Raw genomic sequence first — 11,424 nt, forward strand, 5'->3', positions numbered from 1 at the left:
TTTAAACACATTTTTAATTTTAGAATAAATAATAAATATTGTCTAAAACAATTCCTCTTAAATCTTAAATAGTCTGTAAAATAATAAAATTATTTAAAATGATTTATAAAATTATAAACGTCTAGGAACTTAAACTTAATATGATTTTAGATTTCTACTATTTAAGTTTCTTCTTTTTCTTTTGAATACCAATTAAGAGAGAAAACAATACTTCAAAAATAAAATTGGTGATTTTCCTTGATTTTTATCAATTCATCATAAATACTGTTAAATTTATGGATAACAGACCAAATATTTTAAAAAATTAAATATGAAATTCAATAATAAAATGTTAATTTTGTTTTAATTATCATATTTATAAAAAATAACTAGTAAATAAATTATTAGTTTATTTTAAATTTGTAATATGTAAACTTGGTCTATTTCATAAACATTTTTACAAAACCATTAAACTGATCAAATTTAGTTTATACAATATATATATATATATATATATATATATATATGGGTTTGTTAACATGCGTACGCCTGTTTTTCAGTTGGTACGTTTTAACAATGTGTACCGGATTATAGTAGACAAAAATACCCTCATTTATCATGGATTCTAAGTTTCAAGGTCAAGGATATTTAAATAATTTTCATTCTCAAAACTAAAAAAAAAAACTCAAACCCTTACTCACCTCCCTCATTCTTCTCAATCATTTCTCTTTCATCTCTCTCACTTCAACATTTTCTCTGTCATCTTGTCCCGATTGAAAAAAAAAATCAGAAACACTTTGTCATTAGAGATATTTTCTCTCTCATCTCAACATTTTCTCTGTCATCACTCCAAACATTTTTTCTCTCATCTCAACCCCAATTGAAGATGGTGGTGGTAATTTGAATCAAAGATATTTTTAAAAATCATTTTATATTTATTAATGTGTGTAAAATGAATATAAACTTTGTCATTTTATGTTACTCTTTCCAAATCTCAAAGGTAAAAAATTTTACTGTTTTTTATCTTGCACAGTGGTTAAAGTTTATTTTAAACGCTTGTAGAAGTTGATTTCAGTGATAAAAAAGGGACATAAGGAAATTAAAGAAATAGGTATAGAAGAGCTCCCTAGGAGTACAATTCTTTCANTTCTAGGTTGTAATCTTACATCATGTATCCCATACCAATAGAGAAAGGAAAAAGAAACACTTTGTGTAAAGGAAAAATGACAAGGGTTAGGTAAGGGTTTCTGATTTATTTTTTTTTTCAATTGGGGCAATAGGGATGACAGAGAAAATGTTGGAGGGAGAGAGATGAAAGAGAAAGGGATGAGAGGAATGAAGGAGGTGAATAAGGGTTTGGGTTTTTTTTAGTTTTGAGAATGAAAATTATTTAAATATCCTTCACCTTAAAACTAAGAATTCATGATAAACGAGGGTATTTTTGTCTATTATAATCTGGTACACATTGTTAAAACGTACCAACTGAAAAACAGGCGTAAGCGTGTTAACAAACCTCTCTATCTCTCTCTCTATATATATATATATATATATATATATTAAATGTGTTATTTTTAACATATTTAACATTTACAAACAAAACAATTGTTATGTATAATTGATTTAAATTAAAAAAAATATACCAATTTTATCCTATTTAATCATATCATTTCTAAAACACTTATTCATTTAATTAGGATTATATTTCAATGTTTTCTTAATCCATGATACCAAGCTATAATGAAGGATGATTTGTGGGGAAAAAATTACATTTGAAAAATTAAATTGTGCTAAGTACCTTTTCTAATAAACATAAAACCATTTTTTTTATATAGAGGTGGTATAATTTAATCAAATATTTTTTTAAAAAGATATTGTAATATAAAAATTTAGGACGTGCTTGGATTAAAAAAAATTGGTGAATGAAATAAAATTTTCATACTGATGTAAAATTTAACCTAACTCGTTGTTTTTTCAAAGAATTTTTTATTCTGATAATCTTCTTTCATTTACAAAATTTAAATATAGAAAAATATATATTAAAAAATAGGGAGATATCTGTAATTAAATGATATAAAAGGTAATTAATTAACTGTAAGTTTAATACCTATTTTGGTTCTTTGATTGATATAGTTTGTTCAAAGTTGTTCTACTTTTTTTCAGTTGTTCAAAGTTATCCCATATTTTGTAAAAAACGGTTTAAATTGATCCTTTTACGGCATTAGAAAGCTAATGGAACTTGGCCAACCTGTTCAATTTTTATTACGTGGCAACTGTGATGTGTCCAGTTTTTTTTTTTTTTTTACGTGACAACGTTACCAAGTTACTGGAAGATTCTACTTCAAACCAAGGAGGAGTACGACGTGAACCATCCTGCTGGCAAAATCAAGAAGAGTCTCATCTTCAAGGTCCTCCTCTTTCTTGTTGCTTGAATCTGCCCCCAAAATCCCATCCTTCAAACATTTGAAATGTCTCGACATGGCTTTCAGAGCCAACACCGAGGACACTGTGGCAGCACCATTACCCGCCACCGCTTCAAACGACGACACCACGCTCTTCATTTGATTCAGTAGTGCTTGTACCTTCTGTCGACCTTAGAGACAAATCAAAGCCAAAATAAAAATATGCAACAATTTAATTTGAAACATGGAATGAAATGATTTACCATGCATGTTGTAAGAATAAATGTTGCCAGGAAAAGGAAAATGGAAAGGGGGTTTGCATTGCGATGTAAATGAAAAGGAGTAAATATTGTCATGGGTAGAGAGCATAGCATTTAATGAAAGGGCCCATAGTGACTGTTGAGTTAGTTCAGGAATCAAAATCGAAAGACCCCAATCCAATCAACCCACACACACTAACTCAAAAGTTAAGGAATTAGAACTCACATACCCATTTCGTAACATCAATTGTTGCTAAACACTCTGGTTTTCCAAAGAACCCTTCTGTGGGACCCGAGGGAACAAAATCAGGATGGTGGCTTATTTGTGAGGTAGCACAGTTCTTATTCAAGATGCCATGGGTGAGAAGGTACCTATCATATGTTGTAACTTGCAAAAGATAATTAATTTTGCTGGCTTGAATGCAAATTAGGAGCATAAAGCCACTTTGCGTTCAAGCTACTTTGAATCTGCTGAACATTTGTGCCTTTGAACAGGTTGGGAAATTTCTGCAGCTAATAGCAACTTCCATTGGGGGATTATGTCATGTAGGAAGAATGGGAGTGTCACCGACGGTGACGCCAAACACAGTGCCGATGACTCTTTGGTTGCACCGAGACGGTGCGGTGGCGGATGTTGACATTCATTAGTTTTTGGGGGAAAAAGTAAACCCTAGATATTTTGAAATATTAGGTGCCATGTCAATCAGGCCACACAGTTGCCACTTAATAAAAATTGGACAGGTTGGCCAAGTTCCGTTAGTTTTTTAACGCCGTAAGCAAAAAGGATCAATTTGAACTGTTTTTTACAAAATATGAGATAACTTTGAACGATTGAAAAAAGGTAGGACAACTTTGAACAAATCCTAGAAATCAAGGGACCAAAATAGGTATTAAACCTTAACCGCATTCAAAGTTGTTATGAGTGTAAGGAAAAAGTTGGATGTGAATGTATGACACTTCTACTCCTTTTGTAATATATATATATATATATATATATATATATATATATATATATATATAAAAGATATTTTCAACTTATTTAATTCATTATTACAATATATGTAAGAGATAGTGTACTATACCCCGGATTCTCCTTAAACCCCTTCGCACCTGCAAAACAGCTGCTCGGTGCTTAGGAGACTTAATGTAATATACCCCGATGATCGATCGGGGGCCCAAAACAAGCAAGCGATCGATTGTCAGACAAACACTAATTAGGAAAGGTAAATATCATTAATAGCCAATTAATATGTTTAATGACCATACTAAATGCGAATATGCGCTATTTATGAATGATTAACAGGTCATATTGCACGAGATTGTGATATTAATGGACAATTAACAAGTATTATTGAATTTGATTGTCTGGTTTAATGATTAATCAATGTGTTTGGCTACCACAAGCCTTATAAGTATACCACTGACGTTCAGGTAAGAGAACCTTAAGCTATCCTAAATAAAATGTAGATCTCGTTATACAACATATCTGACTTGAGCGTCGGAGTGTCTCTGTAGGTCCACCATCCATCGGAGGATTGTGTTCTCAGAAAGGATTAAAACGATTCAAAGATAGCAGAAAAGAAAAGTCAATCGACCCTCAAACCAATCCCACCGAAACAAATAGACTTAACATTTACATCTTCTTCCTACGTTTTCATAACATAATTAATATATATATATATATATATATATATATATAATATGAAGATTTTCATTATACCATTGTCCATAAGCAATTATGAATACATACAACTTTTCAAGAATAATTGTTAGAACAAAGTGTAATGGTATGCATGTATAACATAATAAAAAAACATGTAGATAATTCAAAGAACGAATTTCTCAAATATAATAAAGACACTTAACATTTACATCTTCTTTTTACATTCTCATAATATATATATATAGATATATATTATATGAAGTATTTTCATTATACCATTGTCCATAAGCAGTTATGAATACATACAACTTTTCAAGAATAATTGTTAGAACAAAGTCTAATGGTATGCATGTATAACATAATAAAAAAAAACATGTAGATAATTCAAAGAACGAATTTCTCAAATAATAACATAATAAAGACACTTAACATTTGCATCTTCTTTTTACACTCTCATAATATATAATATCATAAAAGCAAAATACAATTGATCGTCATACCTCTATCTCTAGGCAGTATTGTTTAATCAAGGAATTTCCTATCAGTTTATGAATTTCTCGTACGTCTCCGTATCGACAAAGACAAATATCTTCATATCGAATGAGTTAAACGATACAAGCATTGAGCATAGATACTACAAAAAAACTGTTATTTAGCGGGGGGTTTTATTCCAATTTGCGGGGGTTTTTACCCTCCGCAAATCAAATTGCGGGGGTTTTTCAAACCTCCTCAGTTAGAGTCGCTACAATCAATTTACGGAGGTTTTTTATAACCTCTGGTATCCGATTTGATAACCCCCACTATTCAATTTGTACTGCGGAGGTTTGTTTGTGGAGGTTTTTAACCTCTCCTATTAATGACTTATTTTATGGAGATCTTGAACCTCTTTTATTTATAATTATCCACCTAGATTCATAATTTATTAATTTAATTAATTTTTTTTATATTTTATAATAAAAAATATATAAAATTGTAAAGTATACAAAAAGTAATCAAAATTAATTTTATTGATAATTTAAGATAATGTACATTTATTGACAATTACAATGAAAATATAAAAAAAAAAATACATAATAGTGTTTAAGGAACATTACAAGATTGACTAAAAAATCTAACATGGTTGAAAACAACTAGACCAATTGAAAACACATACTCTAATGTTGATGACGTAAACAAAATCACTACAAAACATCATCTTGTTTCAGTTTCATCTTTCAAATCAATATATCTCTTGCTTTCAAACCACTTTAAACCGTGTTTTTGAACTTCACTAATTTTTGTTGGAACATGTGCAAACCTACAATAAAACCAACAAATAAAAAATAAAAAACCACAATATTTATACAACGCTTCATACATTATGAAAAAAAGAAAAAATATGTAATTTAGAACTGAAATAATAATAGTATAAAATTATCAGTCTGTAACACTAAAAAATCTAAGAGAACAGAAGAAGGGCGGAGAACGATGAAGAGTTTAGTGAGAGAAAGTCTGCATAAGAATATGGAAATAATAACTGAAAGAGTTAATGCAGGAGAGGATTCTTCTAATGGGCTTAAGTCCCTGGTTACCAACACAAGCTCCAAAAGTTTGCCAAACTGAGGCTCATTCTATCTTAAAATTTCTTAGAGACTTAATTGACCTGTGAAGACAGTCATTTATGGTACAGTTTAAGCGAAAGCAATTTTATGTGGAAAACTCATCCATCTGTATATTTGACACTTCTAGACAACTACTATCACAGATTAAGAAATAGTAATCAGTCACTTTTAACATTTCTATTGAAAATATATAGTATCCAATTATTTATTACCCGATCCAAAATCTATTGATAATAGATTAATAAACTTGTTCATATTTGTTTATCATATAATTATTATACAAATAATAATAAAACATAGAAATAACTTCACATGTTATTTTTATTTCTAGCGTTTCAACCCATTTACATTCTATATATAAAAAGCATTATTTGCCTATCTCAACGTCATTGCTATAAGAGAAACTTGTATTAGTACTACATTTATTCACACCTAAAAATAATTATACATCTATATAGAAAACCTTTTAAACAAAATCTAGTCAAAATTTAGATCATAGTTGTATAACGTATAAAGGACCAATCACGTATTGGGGTCAATTAGAGTACAACGCTATAATTTGCAACTACAAACAACTTCAAACAATAATGTCCAATAGGAAATTCAAGCAAGTCAGAATAAAACGTGTTCCAAACATTTAACATCATCAAAATGCTGCATACAACAGTATAACTCAAAGCCAGATGATGGAAAAATAGTTTTAAAATGCACCCTAAAATAAATACAAAACCATAACTAATCAGCAATAAATAACAATTTTACCAAGATGTTATAACTGATTTAGAAGCAGAACAAGACCAACTGTGTAAACAAAAATAATCTTAGAAATAATAATCAAGGATGAATCAAACAATGTCTCAATTTATGTATAAATCCAATAAAACATATATTATCTTAGTTGATATTTTTTGCAGCTCCATTGTTAGCCTTCCAACCTTTATCCTAATAGCAGTACAGAGGTGTCGTCAAGAAGACAATAAAATGTCAACATAAACTAAGAAGCAAAAAAAAAAAAAAAAGAGATGTAAAAATATTAATCAATTTAGCTTCAACCTCAATCAATTTAGCAGAGCCACAGAAATTTCCATGGCGGGAGCGGCTTGCTTTCTCCACGCACATATAACCTAACATCACTTTTGTTAAGATTAATTGATAGCTAAGCTCTAGAACCTTAACCAAAAATATACTCTTCCAATACCATACATTCCTGCAATTTCCAAGTTATGTGAGAATAAAAAATGTATACAGCCCCAAGCCTAACGTCAAACACCACTCTGTGAATATAATCTTCAATGAGGATTTTCCAGTCTCTAAAATTAGGAATGGTTTGAAATATAAGACAGTCATAAAATTTATAAAAATAAACCAAAAACATTGTGATTTCAAAAAACTATTAAAACAATAATCTCTTTTGTTTCTCTCCAAAACCTAGTTCCTAAAGATACCCAATTCTCCATGCCCTGATATGTATCCTCTAAACCTAAATAGAGTGTATTACCTGTTGAACCCATTTTAAATTTGAGAAAAATCAAATTGACATTATAAACAAAGCACGCACTGATTTAACCACAAAGAACATTAACAAAATAATTGATTGAGATGTGTCTCTAATAATGTGATGAAATTAGGAATTGGAGGAAAGATAAAAAAGGTGCTCACTAGGTGTACAAAGTGCAACGTCGAAACTTCTATGCGACGCATAGTAGATGTCAAACATAGCCGTAGAGTGGTAAAGCAAATGCCGTAGAGTAATTGGAGAAGAGCATACTTCGAAAGCGGAGTGGCTACAATTTATTCTGGGAAGCTGAGTGGTTGGGAAATTTAGCCTGCAATTAAGAACATGGTTTAGAGAGGATTCAACGCAACAAAATGCAACTGAGAAAGAGGAGAGGTCGAAACACAAGATTTGGAACCAAGGAAAAACGACGATTGTTGTAGCTTTAGATATAACATTCATGATAGACAAGCATCGGGAGACTAGCAATGTCCGACGAGCACCAGCCGACGAGCGATTGGAGCACCTGTGATGGTTTCATGATGGGGAAGGTGAAAGGAAAACAAAAACAAAAACAAAAACCAAAAGGCATTTATCTTTTGAGAACTCGCGCTCAGATTTTGAAATTGGGGAAAAAGTAAAGTGAGTGGAAAATCTTGGGAGGGAAAGAAAAAAAAAAAAGGGAAGAATTAAAAATCTATTATAATTTTTTGTAACCTCCTCAAACTATAATTAAAACCTCTGCATTTATTGACACTAAGACAACTCACCAGAATCATTTTAAATAATAGTAATATGTGGAGGGTTTTTATAACCCCCGCAGAATAACCTCCATTAAATATCACGTTTTTTGTATAAGAAACTCAACAATTGATAATATAAGCATATGAATAAAATAAGAATTTCAATATAAAAGAGTTTCAAAAGATTACATTGTTCTCCAATAACAAAGGGTTTAGTTCACCATAAACATGGTGAAACTAGATGGAATTAAATGAAAGAATGAAAGAGTAAACCCTATATTTGATAAATTGGAGCCTAAGCATCCAAGAAACCGCCTCCAAAGACTCTGGATGTCTCTGCCTGCCAAAAGATTACTTTGAGAATCGCACTAGGTCTATTTATAGCGCAGAAAAGTAACAAAATTTAAGCCCAAGCCCATCATTTAGGCGCTCAACGCTTAATTTGGCTGCTCAACAGTTTGCCTCCAAATCGCAGGCCGCTCAGGGGTGGCCCTCCTAATCACAGGATGCTCAGCGCTGTCGCTCAAGTGAGAAATAGTGGCTTCACCCACGAGACTGGCGCTCAGCGCTGTAATTGGCGCTGAGCGGTGAACTTGACTCTTTTTTTCTTCCTTTTTCTCCTCCTTTCTTGAGTCTAAGTCCTCCTACTTCACTTTCATCTTCAATTCTCATCAAAACCCTGTAAAACAATGCAAAAACAAGCATAATATCTCTAAAAACAACTGTTGACTCTCATGTGACTCAACTATGTGTTTTACTTGATTCTAAGCTCATTCTAAGCCATAAAGGGTGTGTTTTGATATCAAATTTAAGTATAAAAAAATGGTTTTTAGACCGTTATCACAATCTCAAACTTAGAACTTTGCTTGTCCTCAAGCAAACAAGACAAAACTTGACTTTCCACCTTTTCATCAAAATAGTTCAATGATCCCAAAATTCACTTTTCTCACAACAAATAATTACTCAATTCAGATTTTTAGTGGAATCTTATCAAGATGCATACATGTTTTTAATTCAATTCAGTTCACAACAAAAAATGATTTTACCTGGACATTAATCTTGTATTTATAGGCTTCATAAACATCCCGCCCACGAACTACCCATTAATACAGTATATTTTTGTGTTATATATCTTGTTAATTGCTCATAAATACTGCATATCTGCTCTAGATATGACCATTAAATGTATTAATTAGACATTAATGATATTTATTTTACTTGGATCAGTCATTATATATATATATATATATATATATATATATATATATATATACAAAGATGTTAAATAAGTAATTAAAATAGAATACTTTGTTTTAGAAAGATCATAATTTATAAGTTGAAATTAAATTAACAATAATAAATTTAAAAAACAATAATTTATCAAAATATAATGAATTTGGTAACTACATAATAATATAAAGATGTTATAGTAAATGGTATTAGAGTAATGTTCTATTTGTGACCTATGAAATTAATTCATCATAATTTTTTTAGATTTAAATGCTTACTTCGTCTCCATGTTAAGTATTTAAACCAAGTTATAAAGATTAATTTATATAATTATGACAAATAATAGGAGTAAGAGAAAGTTATTAGAGACATGACAACAACACTACTAAGAATCAAAGACATGAAGGACCTAGTGAATCTCATGTTTTAGTTGAATTTAGAAGAAATAAACCTTCATATTTTTCTAAAGTAAAAAAAAACTTAGTTATAGATTAAGAAATAAAGAAAATATTTTGAGCTATCAATTATCTTGGTAACCAAAAAGTAAATTATTTTATGTTTATGTTGATATGAGAGGCTAAATATTGGTGGGATGGTACCAAAAGACTACTAGAAGGTAAAGAGTAATTATTACCTAGAAAGTATTTAAAATAAAAAAATTATAGAAAAATATTTCCTCATTGATTTCAAGATAATAAAAAAATAGAGATTATGAAATTAAAACAAGAAAGTGCGATAATATGTGTATTAGTTTGAAAAGTCAGCAAAATTCTATACTTTCTTTTAGGTTTAATGTCTCCTAAAATCCCTATTTTCACCTAGAATCTCAAATAGGTCCTTTACTTGTTCAGCGTCTCAATTGGGTCCTTATTTTTGTAAAATTGGAACAAATAGAAACCTTCCATCAAATTAAACAAACAACGTTTAAAATGATGTTATGTGACATGTTGTAGGTATTTTTTAGATGACGTGGCAGTTTCTACATAATTGTGATGTGTATTTAATAATTTATGAATTAAAAAATTGAGGGCAAATTGTGAAAAACATTAATGGTAGCTTCTTTCCTTGAGAAATGTGAAATTAGGGTTTGTGGAAAAAGAAAGAGTGGTTTCGTGGCAGCTGATAATGCTAATTCTTACCATTATCTAAGCATCATTTTACTAGCAAAATCAACTCCTTCATAGCTTTAACCTTGTTTTATCCTCACGTTTAGTGTGTTTTCTAGTTTTCTTGTGTTTATTTAGTATATGTTTGTTTTTACCTCTAATCTCTATGTTTGAATGTGTGAAATAAAGGAATAGGAAGCAATTCTAATGGAGGAAAACAAGCAAGAACTCAAGGGAGCATGTTTTAGGACAATAATAGATCAATTTGAAGCAAATACCCATGTTGGACGCCTTTGGAATCGCACAAGAGCTTCAATTTTAGAATGTTGTCAAAACCGCCCAAGCTGGGCACCAAAAATCCAAGCTGGGCGCCAGAGTTGCAGAGAAATCCAAGCTGGGCGCCAGAGTTGCAGAGAGATTCCAGGCTGGGCGCCACAGAATGGGGCTGGGCGCCAGAAAGTGGTGCTGGGCGAGAAAACTTGCTGTAACTCACTTCTGATGCAGTGAAAAGTTGCGTTGGGCGCCAAGAATCCGAGCTGGGTGCGAATTTTCGCTGATATGTCAAAATGGGTTATTTAAACATGGGTCTCACGACTTTTGGGAGACTTCTCCTCCTACACTTCATTCTTCACCTAGAGAGATTGTGAGAGGCCCTTGGAGGCTATTTGGGGTGTTGGGAAGCTCTCCCACTCCTCCTTGGGTCTTCAAGCTTCTTCAATGGTGATTTTGCCCCTTTTGGGTTGAGGAAGAAGATGGGTCATAGATTGGAGATGGAGATGCGAAGGGGAGGCGCAAATGGAGCATGGAGCAGCTGCCAAGAACCTTGGGAAAGACTTTGCATCTTCTCTTTGGTTTCAATTTCTTCCTTATCTCTTCAATTTTGTGAACCCTAAGTTCTCCTCCATGGAGGGCTTTTCCTATTTGTTGAGATTAGTTGTAAAACATGGA

General features: G+C 31.3%; 1 long non-coding RNA gene across 1 annotated transcript; it reads right to left on the reverse strand.

The window, feature by feature from the left end:
- Positions 1-5,385: 5,385 nt before the first annotated feature.
- On the reverse strand, positions 5,386-8,263 carry LOC111240555. Its single transcript, XR_002665969.1, has 3 exons — positions 7,816-8,263; positions 7,562-7,728; positions 5,386-5,598 (listed from the first exon to the last, which is right to left on the reverse strand). It is a non-coding gene; the product is annotated as an uncharacterized LOC111240555 (long non-coding RNA).
- Positions 8,264-11,424: the final 3,161 nt, after the last annotated feature.

The sequence above is a fragment of the Vigna radiata genome, chromosome 11 (genome assembly GCF_000741045.1).
Source record: "Vigna radiata var. radiata cultivar VC1973A chromosome 11, Vradiata_ver6, whole genome shotgun sequence".
NCBI lineage: Eukaryota > Viridiplantae > Streptophyta > Magnoliopsida > Fabales > Fabaceae > Vigna > Vigna radiata.